This window comes from Schistocerca gregaria, chromosome X (genome assembly GCF_023897955.1).
Source record: "Schistocerca gregaria isolate iqSchGreg1 chromosome X, iqSchGreg1.2, whole genome shotgun sequence".
NCBI classification, from domain to species: domain Eukaryota; kingdom Metazoa; phylum Arthropoda; class Insecta; order Orthoptera; family Acrididae; genus Schistocerca; species Schistocerca gregaria.
Genome location: NC_064931.1, coordinates 473,223,763 through 473,238,762, shown reverse-complemented (window position 1 = coordinate 473,238,762; position 15,000 = coordinate 473,223,763). Strand labels below are relative to the sequence as shown.

The 15,000-nt window shown below is 50.6% G+C and overlaps 3 non-coding genes across 3 annotated transcripts in view; all 3 read right to left on the bottom strand.

Moving 5' to 3' along the window:
• The window catches only part of LOC126300107 (large subunit ribosomal RNA), a 4,222-nt gene extending 2,934 nt beyond the window's left edge, over positions 1 to 1,288 (bottom strand). Inside the window, exon 1 of the ribosomal RNA XR_007552904.1 lies at positions 1 to 1,288. This exon is cut by the window's left edge and continues 2,934 nt beyond it. This is a non-coding gene — a ribosomal RNA (large subunit ribosomal RNA).
• Positions 1,289 to 1,476: 188 nt separating this feature from the next.
• LOC126299993 (5.8S ribosomal RNA) lies at positions 1,477 to 1,631 on the bottom strand. Its single transcript, XR_007552840.1, has one exon. It is a non-coding gene; the product is annotated as a 5.8S ribosomal RNA (ribosomal RNA).
• A 362-nt stretch (positions 1,632 to 1,993) lies between these two features.
• Positions 1,994 to 3,886, bottom strand: LOC126300085 (small subunit ribosomal RNA). Its single transcript, XR_007552887.1, has one exon. It is a non-coding gene; the product is annotated as a small subunit ribosomal RNA (ribosomal RNA).
• Between the last annotated feature and the right edge of the window lie 11,114 nt (positions 3,887 to 15,000).

The window sequence follows — 15,000 nt, the reverse complement described above, 5'->3', positions numbered from 1 at the left end:
GAAACTTCGGAGGGAACCAGCTACTAGATGGTTCGATTAGTCTTTCGCCCCTATACCCAGCTCCGACGATCGATTTGCACGTCAGAATCGCTACGGACCTCCATCAGGGTTTCCCCTGACTTCGTCCTGGCCAGGCATAGTTCACCATCTTTCGGGTCCCAACGTGTACGCTCTAGGTGCGCCTCACCTCGCAATGAGGACGAGACGCCCCGGGAGTGCGGAGGCCGCCGCCCCGTGAAGGGCGGGGAAGCCCCATCCTCCCTCGGCCCGCGCAAGGCGAGACCTTCACTTTCATTACGCCTTTAGGTTTCGTACAGCCCAATGACTCGCGCACATGTTAGACTCCTTGGTCCGTGTTTCAAGACGGGTCGTGAAATTGTCCAAAGCTGAAGCGCCGCTGACGGGAGCGATTATTCCGCCCGAGAGCATCCCGAGCCAACAGCGGCGCGGGTCCGGGGCCGGGCCAGGTAGGTCCGTCATCCGGGAAGAACCGCTCGCGCTTGCCGGGAGCCCGAGCGCCCAAAGGGGCGAATCGACTCCTCCAGATATACCGCCGAGCAGCCAGCCAGGACACCGGGGCTCTGCCCAACAGACGCGAACCGAGGCCCGCGGAAGGACAGGCTGCGCACCCGGGCCGTAGGCCGGCACCCAGCGGGTCGCGACGTCCTACTAGGGGAGAAGTGCGGCCCACCGCACACCGGAACGGCCCCACCCCGCGGCGAGTGGAAAGGCAACCGGACACGACCCCGCCGCGGATTGCTCCGCGCGGGCGGCCGGCCCCATCTGCCGAGGGCGGGGGCCAGTGGCCGGATGGGCGTGAATCTCACCCGTTCGACCTTTCGGACTTCTCACGTTTACCCCAGAACGGTTTCACGTACTTTTGAACTCTCTCTTCAAAGTTCTTTTCAACTTTCCCTCACGGTACTTGTTCGCTATCGGTCTCGTGGTCATATTTAGTCTCAGATGGAGTTTACCACCCACTTGGAGCTGCACTCTCAAGCAACCCGACTCGAAGGAGAGGTCCCGCCGACGCTCGCACCGGCCGCTACGGGCCTGGCACCCTCTACGGGCCGTGGCCTCATTCAAGTTGGACTTGGGCTCGGCGCGAGGCGTCGGGGTAGTGGACCCTCCCAAACACCACATGCCACGACAGGCGGCAGCCTGCGGGGTTCGGTGCTGGACTCTTCCCTGTTCGCTCGCCGCTACTGGGGGAATCCTTGTTAGTTTCTTTTCCTCCGCTTAGTAATATGCTTAAATTCAGCGGGTAGTCTCGCCTGCTCTGAGGTCGTTGTACGAGGTGTCGCACGCCACACCGCCAGCCGGCTGTGCACGCTACCGAGAAAGTACCGGTATGCGAACCGCCAGGCGACGGGCGCGCATCGCACGTTTAAGGAGACGCGGCCGGCCACACAGGCGACCACGACACTCCCACGTCTCCGAAGCGGGACAAACGCCGCGCGCTTCAGTATACGTAGCCGACCCTCAGCCAGACGTGGCCCGGGAACGGAATCCATGGACCGCAATGTGCGTTCGAAACGTCGATGTTCATGTGTCCTGCAGTTCACATGTCGACGCGCAATTTGCTGCGTTCTTCATCGACCCACGAGCCGAGTGATCCACCGTCCTGGGTGATCTTTTCCTTTTCAGTCTCCCACTGTCTCTTTCAAGACAGTAGCATTTGCGGGACTGAGGCGTCTGACGGCCCCTGTTCCACTATTTTTTTTGTGTCCAACGGCCTCACAGCCGATGGGCGTCGTACGGCTCCACACCGGAGCGGACAGGCACTCGGGCGAACGTCATTCAAAACCGGCGCCAGGCGCCAGGTACCGCAGGCCAGCCGCTCCAGAGCTTCAGCGCTCGTACCACACAACAACAACACTTCCGCTAGTTTTGAGAGGCACGCGTGGTTCCGCACGCGGCGCACGGCCACTGCCGTACAGGTAGCGTGTTGCGCGACACGACACGCACATCGAAAGACATGCAGTCTAGTCGGTAATGATCCTTCCGCAGGTTCACCTACGGAAACCTTGTTACGACTTTTACTTCCTCTAAATGATCAAGTTTGGTCATCTTTCCGGTAGCATCGGCAACGACAGAGTCGATGCCGCGTACCAGTCCGAAGACCTCACTAAATCATTCAATCGGTAGTAGCGACGGGCGGTGTGTACAAAGGGCAGGGACGTAATCAACGCGAGCTTATGACTCGCGCTTACTGGGAATTCCTCGTTCATGGGGAACAATTGCAAGCCCCAATCCCTAGCACGAAGGAGGTTCAGCGGGTTACCCCGACCTTTCGGCCTAGGAAGACACGCTGATTCCTTCAGTGTAGCGCGCGTGCGGCCCAGAACATCTAAGGGCATCACAGACCTGTTATTGCTCAATCTCGTGCGGCTAGAAGCCGCCTGTCCCTCTAAGAAGAAAAGTAATCGCTGACAGCACGAAGGATGTCACGCGACTAGTTAGCAGGCTAGAGTCTCGTTCGTTATCGGAATTAACCAGACAAATCGCTCCACCAACTAAGAACGGCCATGCACCACCACCCACCGAATCAAGAAAGAGCTATCAATCTGTCAATCCTTCCGGTGTCCGGGCCTGGTGAGGTTTCCCGTGTTGAGTCAAATTAAGCCGCAGGCTCCACTCCTGGTGGTGCCCTTCCGTCAATTCCTTTAAGTTTCAGCTTTGCAACCATACTTCCCCCGGAACCCAAAAGCTTTGGTTTCCCGGAGGCTGCCCGCCGAGTCATCGGAGGAACTGCGGCGGATCGCTGGCTGGCATCGTTTATGGTTAGAACTAGGGCGGTATCTGATCGCCTTCGAACCTCTAACTTTCGTTCTTGATTAATGAAAACATACTTGGCAAATGCTTTCGCTTCTGTTCGTCTTGCGACGATCCAAGAATTTCACCTCTAACGTCGCAATACGAATGCCCCCGCCTGTCCCTATTAATCATTACCTCGGGTTCCGAAAACCAACAAAATAGAACCGAGGTCCTATTCCATTATTCCATGCACACAGTATTCAGGCGGGCTTGCCTGCTTTAAGCACTCTAATTTGTTCAAAGTAAACGTGCCGGCCCACCGAGACACTCAACAAAGAGCACCCTGGTAGGATTTAAACGGGGTCCGCCTCGGGACGCGAAAGCACCCCTTCGGCTCGCCCCACCGGCAGGACGTCCCACGATACATGCCAGTTAAACACCGACGGGCGGTGAACCAACAGCGTGGGACACAAATCCAACTACGAGCTTTTTAACCGCAACAACTTTAATATACGCTATTGGAGCTGGAATTACCGCGGCTGCTGGCACCAGACTTGCCCTCCAATAGATACTCGTTAAAGGATTTAAAGTGTACTCATTCCGATTACGGGGCCTCGGATGAGTCCCGTATCGTTATTTTTCGTCACTACCTCCCCGTGCCGGGAGTGGGTAATTTGCGCGCCTGCTGCCTTCCTTGGATGTGGTAGCCGTTTCTCAGGCTCCCTCTCCGGAATCGAACCCTGATTCCCCGTTACCCGTTACAACCATGGTAGGCGCAGAACCTACCATCGACAGTTGATAAGGCAGACATTTGAAAGATGCGTCGCCGGTACGAGGACCGTGCGATCAGCCCAAAGTTATTCAGAGTCACCAAGGCAAACGGACCAGACAAGCCAATCCGATTGGTTTTGATCTAATAAAAGCGTCCCTTCCATCTCTGGTCGGGACTCTGTTTGCATGTATTAGCTCTAGAATTACCACAGTTATCCAAGTAACGTGGGTACGATCTAAGGAACCATAACTGATTTAATGAGCCATTCGCGGTTTCACCTTAATGCGGCTTGTACTGAGACATGCATGGCTTAATCTTTGAGACAAGCATATGACTACTGGCAGGATCAACCAGGGAGCTGCGTCAACTAGAGCTGAGCAGCCGGCCGCCCGGGAGTGTGTCCCGGGGGCCCGCGCGAACACGCAAGCGTCCGCTCAATTATTCTGCAAACAGGAGGAGGCCGAGCTCCCCTGCACGATACACCTCGAAACCCTCTCAGGTCCCGGCGGCGCGCAGCGCCGTCCTAGGTACTTGGTCGGTTTCGAGAGAGGCGCAATCGCCCGGAGTTAGGCGAGTAGACGGTTTTAGTGCGAACACCCTTGCTCCCAACTGAGCTTGCCGCTGCCGACAGAGGCCCGGGAGCGTGCTGTCGTGGCATTGCCGGCGGGAGACAACACGCGCCACCTATGGTGACCGGCAGCTCCAACGCCAGCGCCACACAAGGGCAAAGCCCCACTTGGGTGCAGAAGCGAACTCTCCCAGCACAGCGCACGCGCCAACACGTCCGCACAACTGCGATACAAACCACCTGCGAGAACCGCTGGGGCGACCGAGCAGCAGACGGCGTCGCGGCGCCGAGTGCCAGGCGGCGGCGCATCCTCAACGCACACAGTCCTCAATCAGACCAGCACACTGCAGATGTCCACCGCGCTTCGCACCGGGCTCGGCTGAACCAACTTTGGCCGCCAGGCGCCGCGTGCAGGGTGCGCCGCAGCGTAGCTGCGCCGCCTGCCGGGCCCGTCGGCTGGCGCTCCTGCCACTCGGCGCCCCCCACCAGCCGCCTGTTGCGCGTGCGCCCACGCAGCGCGCGGCCAACACGCCGGGCGGCCCCCCTTCACCGGCCGGGAACAGTCCCACCAAGCCACCGCCGCGTATCGCTTCATACCCACATGGGCCTAGTCACGCGTGTGGATGTGGCGGGTACCGCTGAAACAACCGGTTAATAGCTGTACCGATCGTCGCCATCACAGATTCACCTCCAGCGTGAACAACCGCTCAACAACGGATTTCCAGTTCATTTGCGTATCTTGGGCAGTAAACGTAGATGTCCACCTACATTTGCGAATTCAACAATTCTTGCATGCCAGGATGTCATGTGTCACGACACGCTACATCAGACCACATACACACTGCGACATGTGCAGAAGAGAACACGTGGAAGGTGGCCCGCGCACGTATGCGATGTACCTTCCGCGATCCACTGTCAACCGGCATCTGCGGCATGTCCCAGATATGGAACGCGGTCCACCAGGGTAGCACTTTGTGTGAGGCAATACGACAAAGTCGGAATACACGCGTCACTACATCAGACGGCTCACGCTGACCTGACCTGACCTGACTCACCGCACCACCACCCCCAGCGACCCAGGGTGACATACAATGCGTTCGTACGTTCCTCCCACACGCCTCTACGGCGTACCACAGTGCAACCTAGCTGTTATTGGGAGACGAGACAAGTAGCATCAAGCACAACATATGGAAATTGAGATTCGACACCGTTGGGCACAGCCAGCGTACGGTCACACGTATCACACTACTTCACTCTGTACGTAACGACCGATGATCGGTACAGCGTGTGGGTTACGCGTACGACATCAGCGGACAATGGACACAGACCATACCACGACGTACACTGAGGGCGTCGACATCTGAATGCAACTGAACAGCTGCGAGGCTCATTTAACACTCAAACGCCAGACCGACCAGCTTGAGAGGACAGAGACACAAAGAGGGGGACAGAGGGGGACAGAGGGGGGGGAGGGGGGGGGGTCGGCGATATAGTCCTATTGCAGTACAATTGACAGTGGATAGCAGGAATATGTGGAAAGTAAGCAACACTCGCAAGACATCTACATGAGGATAACAACGACACCAGAGATTCCGAGCAGTGAACTATGTTAGGCAAAGGGACAACGTGGGTTAGGTTAAGGGACAACGTGGGTTAGGTTAAGGGACAACGTGGGTTAGGTTAAGGGACAACGTGGGTTAGGTTAAGGGACAACGTGGGTTAGGTTAAGGGACAACGTGGGTTAGGTTAAGGGACAACGTGGGTTAGGTTAAGGGACAACGTGGGTTAGGTTAAGGGACAACGTGGGTTAGGTTAAGGGACAACGTGGGTTAGGTTAAGGGACAACGTGGGTTAGGTTAAGGGACAACGTGGGTTAGGTTAAGGGACAACGTGGGTTAGGTTAAGGGACAACGTGGGTTAGGTTAAGGGACAACGTGGGTTAGGTTAAGGGACAACGTGGGTTAGGTTAAGGGACAACGTGGGTTAGGTTAAGGGACAACGTCGGTTAGGTTAAGGGACAACGTGGGTTAGGTTAAGGGACAACGTGGGTTAGGTTAAGGGACAACGTGGGTTAGGTTAAGGGACAACGTGGGTTAGGTTAAGGGACAACGTGGGTTAGGTTAAGGGACAACGTGGGTTAGGTTAAGGGACAACGTGGGTTAGGTTAAGGGACAACGTGGGTTAGGTTAAGGGACAACGTGGGTTAGGTTAAGGGACAACTTGAGTTAGGTTAAGGGACAACTTGAGTTAGGTTAAGGGACAACTTGAGTTAGGTTAAGGGACAACTTGAGTTAGGTTAAGGGACAACTTGAGTTAGGTTAAGGGACAACTTGAGTTAGGTTAAGGGACAACTTGAGTTAGGTTAAGGGACAACTTGAGTTAGGTTAAGGGACAACTTGAGTTAGGTTAAGGGACAACTTGAGTTAGGTTAAGGGACAAATTGAGTTAGGTTAAGGGACAAATTGAGTTAGGTTAAGGGACAAATTGAGTTAGGTTAAGGGACAAATTGAGTTAGGTTAAGGGACAAATTGAGTTAGGTTAAGGGACAAATTGAGTTAGGTTAAGGGACAAATTGAGTTAGGTTAAGGGACAACTTGAGTTAGGTTAAGGGACAAATTGAGTTAGGTTAAGGGACAACTTGAGTTAGGTTAAGGGACAACTTGAGTTAGGTTAAGGGACAACTTGAGTTAGGTTAAGGGACAACTTGAGTTAGGTTAAGGGACAACTTGAGTTAGGTTAAGGGACAACTTGAGTTAGGTTAAGGGACAACTTGAGTTAGGTTAAGGGACAACTTGAGTTAGGTTAAGGGACAACTTGAGTTAGGTTAAGGGACAACTTGAGTTAGGTTAAGGGACAAATTGAGTTAGGTTAAGGGACAAATTGAGTTAGGTTAAGGGACAAATTGAGTTAGGTTAAGGGACAAATTGAGTTAGGTTAAGGGACAAATTGAGTTAGGTTAAGGGACAAATTGAGTTAGGTTAAGGGACAAATTGAGTTAGGTTAAGGGACAACTTGAGTTAGGTTAAGGGACAACTTGAGTTAGGTTAAGGGACAACTTGAGTTAGGTTAAGGGACAACTTGAGTTAGGTTAAGGGACAACTTGAGTTAGGTTAAGGGACAACTTGAGTTAGGTTAAGGGACAACTTGAGTTAGGTTAAGGGACAACTTGAGTTAGGTTAAGGGACAACTTGAGTTAGGTTAAGGGACAACTTGAGTTAGGTTAAGGGACAACTTGAGTTAGGTTAAGGGACAAATTGAGTTAGGTTAAGGGACAAATTGAGTTAGGTTAAGGGACAAATTGAGTTAGGTTAAGGGACAACTTGAGTTAGGTTAAGGGACAACTTGAGTTAGGTTAAGGGACAACTTGAGTTAGGTTAAGGGACAACTTGAGTTAGGTTAAGGGACAACTTGAGTTAGGTTAAGGGACAACTTGAGTTAGGTTAAGGGACAACTTGAGTTAGGTTAAGGGACAACTTGAGTTAGGTTAAGGGACAACTTGAGTTAGGTTAAGGGACAAATTGAGTTAGGTTAAGGGACAAATTGAGTTAGGTTAAGGGACAAATTGAGTTAGGTTAAGGGACAACTTGAGTTAGGTTAAGGGACAAATTGAGTTAGGTTAAGGGACAAATTGAGTTAGGTTAAGCGATAATCTGGTACAGCCACAGTTAGGTTAAGCGATAATCTGGTACAGCCACAGTTAGGTTAAGCGATAATCTGGTACAGCCACAGTTAGGTTAAGCGATAATCTGGTACAGCCACAGTTAGGTTAAGCGATAATCTGGTACAGCCACAGTTAGGTTAAGCGATAATCTGGTACAGCCACAGTTAGGTTAAGCGATAAACTGGTACAGCCACAGTTAGGTTAAGCGATAAACTGGTACAGCCACAGTTAGGTTAAGCGATAAACTGGTACAGCCACAGTTAGGTTAAGCGATAAACTGGTACAGCCACAGTTAGGTTAAGCGATAAACTGGTACAGCCACAGTTAGGTTAAGCGATAATCTGGTACAGCCACAGTTAGGTTAAGCGATAATCTGGTACAGCCACAGTTAGGTTAAGCGATAATCTGGTACAGCCACAGTTAGGTTAAGCGATAAACTGGTACAGCCACAGTTAGGTTAAGCGATAAACTGGTACAGCCACAGTTAGGTTAAGCGATAAACTGGTACAGCCACAGTTAGGTTAAGCGATAAACTGGTACAGCCACAGTTAGGTTAAGCGATAAACTGGTACAGCCACAGTTAGGTTAAGCGATAAACTGGTACAGCCACAGTTAGGTTAAGCGATAAAGTTGGTTAAATTTGGTATTGTGTGGGAAGGGGGCAGAGAGAGAGGGGGGGGGGGGGTGGATAGTGGTGGCAGTACACGGATGCCTGAGTCACCGTCAGATACGTCACGTCGGTTCGATGCTTGTAGCAAGAGGCTGGCGGATGTGTGTCTCTCACTTCTGCAATTTTTCATGTGGTATAACACGAGGGCGGGGGATGATATTTGGTGCCCCTCTGTGTAGGATGTGTGTTGGTGGTGTTGATTTATCTGAGCAATGGTAGTTGTCGGAGGAGTGGGGTATTGTGCTTTTATAGGTGGACCTACTGCTCTGGTTATCATAGTGTCGACGGTGCAATGTGGCAGAGAGGATGCACTCGACATTGTCGCATTCCAGATGTTTACGTATTGTGTGTCTCCGTTGCAGGCCGAGAGTGGTGCATGTTCGAGTGTCTGGCTGACGTGCGATTCACGTTGTGTGCCCAGTCTTACAGCACGTATAGGGACATTCGCATAAATCATCTATATTTGGCCTTGCATCATTTACTAAGCAGTGCCGTGAGACGACCGAACTATTAGGAAAGTACTGATGTACCGCATAATGTTTACCTTCCACCACACGGCGAGTATCGACTGTGCCCAGCGTTGCCACCGCAGGCAGCGGTCACCGTCACCATTGTGCGGCGGAACGGAACATCTATATCCTCAGAGGAGCACTCTTTGCCGCCGGGCGTCACGTCTCGCGGCCTGCCGGCCAGCGCCCACGACGAACTTACTGCATGTATAGGGACAATTTTTTTTTTTTTTTTTTTTTTTTTTTTTTTTTTTTTTTTTTTTTACAATTTATTGTTAACATACAAAGACCCACTATCTGGGTTACTAAAGTGGGTTGTTAATCTAAACAATACTACGTTGTTACAAGTAGTGTATTACATACTTAACGATACATGCACATTTAGTAATTACATACCGGCCTCTTAGCCGCTCCGGAATGCCAGGAGCGTTGCCCGTCCCTAACCGCGAGGAGGTGGGCCGGGCTCTACTACCTAGGAAACCACTACTGTGTTATCTACATTTTTTTTCTACCCTCCACCACCCATTATTTACACTTAATGTACATAAAATTCTACTTCTACAACTACTACAAAATTACAAAACAAACTTGCGCTTCTGCGCCAAAAAGACAAACAAAATTATTTACAATACAAATAAAACACAGAAAGAACTGAATACAATTGCTCTACTTTTATATTAGGGTATTAGTATCTAGTTGTGCTTTTGTACTTATTGGGTTTTGTTTGGATCTGCAGAAGGCATGCAATCCTAGGAACCACCCTTAGGGCATCTCACGCGTCTATGTTTCCATAGACCGCAGAGCCCTCTGTCATCTTCCTTCTTGCCCTCTTACAGTTCCCAGAACTTAGTGCGGCGCCAGTGGGGCGGACAGGCGCCATGCGAACGGAGATCCAGAAGGCATGGCCACCCTCCATTCCACCACTGACAGATGGATGTATGGTATTTGTCACTTGTTTCGCCGCGCAATGCTCCTCAACCTTGTTGAGGAGTACGGCTTTTCCCTAGTTTAATGTTGGTAGTTCTCCTCGAAAATTAATTTTGCAAATTGTGACACTTGGTCAACTAGACATTGTAAAGTGTTATATTTCTCAGGGTTTCTCAGAATGTTCCTGACTGTTTGGTCTTGGATTTCAAGCCTTAGCTCTGAGGCGACTGGATCAAAGTCGGGACATTCAAACACTACGTGCTCGGGCGTCCCCTCAGGGGCGCCACAAACGCACTCAGGTGTCGGACGACTTCCAATCCGATGGAGATACACAGGATATGGGCCGTGTCCTGTTAGAAAGTGTACAATGCCTTGAGAGGGGACGAAGTGTTTCATACGTATTCTTTCCTGAATACTTGGAAGGAGGTCATAGACACGCCTTCCTGTATCGGATGTATCCCATTGTTGTTGCCAGAGATTGATCGTTTTTTGTTTAATTTCTTTTACATTGTTGAGGTGTTCACCCATTATTATTGTGACTTGTTGGTGTTCTCGTTTGGAAAGCCAGTACATTGCAGCCTGCTGTCTGATTAACAGATCTAAAGGGCAGAGTCCCATGATTAGACACAGTGCATCTGTGGGTGTTGTACCAAATGCGCCTACACACCTTAGTATTACGTTGCGCTGTATCCTTCTTACCATAGTGGCAGGCTTGACCTGAGTGAGTTTGTGGGCCCAGGCACTGGAGCCGTATCCCACGATTGGTACCAAAACACAGTTATTATACATTTTTGTTGCAATCGGAGGGAGATGGAAACGCCGTTGGGCTATACTTATTAATTTGTTTAGTACTGCCAGAGCCTTAGAGGCAACATGATTTATGTGTGGGATGTAGCTCCAGGCTTCGTCTATGAAGACGCCCAAGTACTTTGCAGCGCGTGTTCTTGCGACTATACGGTTATTTAACCTTATAATAGGATCTCTGGCTAGTCTGCCTTTTAACAAGATGATACTTGATTTTTGAGGCGCGATTTCCAGTTTTGAATTTTGACACCATTGTATCAGAATTTCGGATACATGGGCCGCTCTTGTCTCAATCTCGGCACGGCTGTCGCCCTCAACGAGAACGAGGAGGTCGTCTGCATACGCCACGACTCCTAATGTCATGTTGTTCCTTTCTAGTGTTTCCAGTAATGGGTCCATATTCACGTCCCATAACAAAGGGCCGCACACAGAACCCTGCGGACAGCCCTTTGAGATGTTCTTAGACACCACGACACCAGGAGCCGTGATTCTGGCGACTCTATTTCTGCAGTAGTCCTTCAGACAACCATATAGCGCCGCCGGGCATTCCAATTCTCGAAGTCGAGAAAAGAGCGCCGGCCACCACAGATTGTCGAAGGCACCCGAAATATCCACCATAACTCCGAGGACGTACTTCCGCGTGGATGAGTGTACAATACTTACGACTTTGTTGATAGCGTCAGATGTTGACTTCCGAGCTCGGAATCCGTATTGCGAATCACTCATTCCACGTAGGACTCTATGACTAGACAGTCTAGAGACCAGCAGCTTCTCAAATGTCTTTCCCAAGACGTCCAGGAGACAGATAGGTCGGTAGGATTTGGGCAGCATTGGATCCTTATCAGGAGCCTTTTTGATAATAATAACTTCTGCCGTCTTCCAGCAGGTTGGGAAGACCTGTGTTTCCATACATCTGTTGTAAATTTTCGTAAGGCCCGGAGCCAGTTTGTTTGCAATGCATTGCAGAACTTCTGCAGGAATTGCATCCGGCCCCGGGGCCTTGCACTTTGCAAAGGAGCGAATAGCTGCCTTCACTTCCTCGATGGAGTAGGGGTACACCTGTACGTTGTTGTGGTAGTGTAGCTGGTCTTGCCGTCTTATTTCCTGCTGCATCTCGGTGTCTGTGTCAGGTCGATCGTCTGGGAGGAGCACCCTCAGTAGCTCCTCAGCGGTCTCTGACCAGTCCTGTGTCATTCTGTCTGTGTCACCGACTCGTACAGTCGAGAGATGCATTGGTGAATGGATTTTTTCTCTTACTATTTTGTACGGTGTACCCCATGGATCCAAAGTCAGGTGAGACTTTACAAAATCCTCCCAGCTCCGCTGGCGGTGTTGTCTGAGAGTTTCTTTGAAAAGCCATTTCCTTCTCCTATACTGGGCAAGATGGTAGTGCCGTTCCTCCTGGGTGAAGGACCTTTGATAGCTGCTTCGTGCTCTTCTCATAGACTGCCTGAGCCGGGTAAGCTCTGGAGTCCATGGAGAAGTCGCTTTTCGTATGAAGCGCCCTCGCGTCGGTATCGCCGCGGCCAAAGCCGCCCTGACTGAGACAATTAAGGCCCCTACGGCTTCCTCTACTTCAAAAGGACCGTCTCCCAGCTCCGGAGGATGAAACTCCGCCTCCAACAGGTCCCAGTCTGCTCTCCCGTAGTCATACTGCATTGTCCACCCCTCTAGCACATGCTCCCCTTGTGATGCTATTGTAAATTCAATAGCGTTATGATCACTGGTGGTTATGTTGTCGTTGACCTGCCAATTTTGGATATTGTTTACAATGTTTGTCGTGCAGAGCGTGACATCAATAGAGGATGCTGCCCCAGCTCTGCTCCTGTAGGTAGGAGGGTTGCCGGGGAGATTGACAACATTTAAATTATGTTCCATAATAATGTCTTCCAGTGCCAGTCCTCTTTGATCTTGAACTTGACTGTGCCATAGGGGGGATTTTGCGTTACTGTCCATTGATATTATAATTGCTTTGCCTGCTAGGGCTCGCAATACTGTAGATAACTGCCCAAGATAAATATTGATTGGATCCCTGTATTGACAATATATATTAATTATGTACCAAGATGTATTATAAAAGTTTATCTCCACAACTGTTACATGGGAAGTGCAATACTGTGTCAAGACAGTGGTTTTGATTAACTTGTTGTAGATGACAATTGCTGACATGGGGTTTGGACCCATTGATATTACCTGGGCAGTGACGGGAAAGCCTGTGACCTTGCCGGAGGCAGAGCCTGGCTCTTGAATTAACATAACATCGATATTTTTCTCTTCCGCTATCTTTCGGAGCTCCTGAGTTACAAGGGAGCTCCTCATAGCATTTATTTGTAAGACTTTTATCTTAATCCGGGTGTCTGGTGTAGAAATGGCTGTCAGGCCATACCTGGGCAGGATCAAAACCAATCCTGCCGTGCATCTTGACCATGTTTTTATAGGTCTTGTCGATATCGAACTCCCGACCCCGTCTGATATATAATTTTGACACTAGGTCTTGTAATTTTTCAAAGTCTGTGGGAATGTTTAACGCAGCGAGATGAATACAGTCTGCATCCTCCAGTGCCGGGAACGTGACCTTCTCTCCGCGAGGATGCCCGACCCTCACCAGCTGCCTCAGAGCCGCGTTTAGGGCTGTGGGTTCCTCCAGTCTTGACAGTCTTAACGTTTCCTCACAAATGGTGTATGTGTCTCCTGGTGGACACTGAGTGTACATTTTTCCAACTTGAATTGTTTCGACATCCTCTTGCGTCATTTTTGGAGTCTGCTGGTGCTCTGCTGCAGAGACTGGCGTGGCAGCCGACGACGACTCCGCCCCCGAGGACGAGCGGGAACCCCCGCTCCCGACGGATGAAGCCGCCCCGCCGGTCACCGCCGCCTCCCGGAAGCCTAGATGACCCCTCCCTGTAGCCAGGAAACCCCCGACCTGACAGGAGAAATCCGTCGACTCCGGCCGCTCTGTCGGAACAGGAAGTGTATAGGTCTCTCCCTCCTTGCGCGTGAGAAAGCCCCCACTCTGTGAAGAGGTAGACTCCAAGTTGGTCTGCTCGGTCGCCGGATCACCTGGAGGACTCCTCCTAATGGCCAGGAAGGACCCAACCTGGCAGGAGAAGTCCCGCATCTCCGGTCGCACGTCTGGAACTAAGACAGAGTAGATCTGCCTCTCCTCCTCTCGCTCGTTGACCACCGAGGGCAGAGATTCCTGTGATTCCTTGAGCTTCCGCCACCGACCTGCATCTCGCAACTGCTTGCTAGGTGATTTTCGAGTGACTCTATAGCGCGTTGCCATAGTCTGTCCTCTGTATGAGCCGCTGTATCATTATTTTATAGGTTGCACACTCCTTACCAGGAGTGTTGCAGGTGCGTTTCCGGTATTTACAAGGGATGCAGGTGGGCGTTTCTCTGTCGCACTTTGTTTTGTCATGCTTTTCGCTTCCACAATTCCCACATACTGGGTTTAGGAAGCTACAGTATTTTGCAACATGTCCGTAATCGTGACATTTGGTACATTTGGCAAGGGCTGTATAGTCCTTGACGGGTATTGCATTATAGCCTACGTATAATCTATTGGTTGTAATGATCTGTTTACGCAATTCCGGTGACACTTCAATGGCATGGTGCACAGTGTTTCGGTCACGAGGACCTGCCTTGAAGCGGACCTTGAATTGTTCTGTGAATTCTTCGCGAGTCATTTTGTCCTCAAAATTCTGTGCGTAAACACAGTCAGCCACGTCGTCCTGGGTCATATATGATGGTACGTCGTACATCATCATAAGTGGCCTTCGCTTTCTGGGCTTTTCGCATGTAAATGACTCCTGAATTTTAGTATTGTTCATTAGTTTGTCACTGTCCTCAGTAGAGGCCAGTTCGACTATCAATACGTTTTTTGTAGTCCTGATCTGATTTATTTTGATCTTATCTACTCTAGGGTTTATACTCTTTTCAAACTTGGCTTTTGCCGTCTTGACATCGTCCCCTTTCTTAGGCTTTATGAAGACTGTTGGGACAGCCTTCTGTACGTTCTGCTTTATTGTATCTTGCACCGTGCGTTTTATTGTGATTGGTGCTGCCGCAACTGCAGCATAGGACTTCTGGGGCTTTGCCGCCTGGTACAGCCACAGTTAGGTTAAGCGATAATCTGGTACAGCCACAGTTAGGTTAAGCGATAATCTGGTACAGCCACAGTTAGGTTAAGCGATAAACTGGTACAGCCACAGTTAGGTTAAGCGATAAACTGGTACAGCCACAGTTAGGTTAAGCGATAAACTGGTACAGCCACAGTTAGGTTAAGCGATAAACTGGTACAGCCACAGTTAGGTTAAGCGATAAACTGGT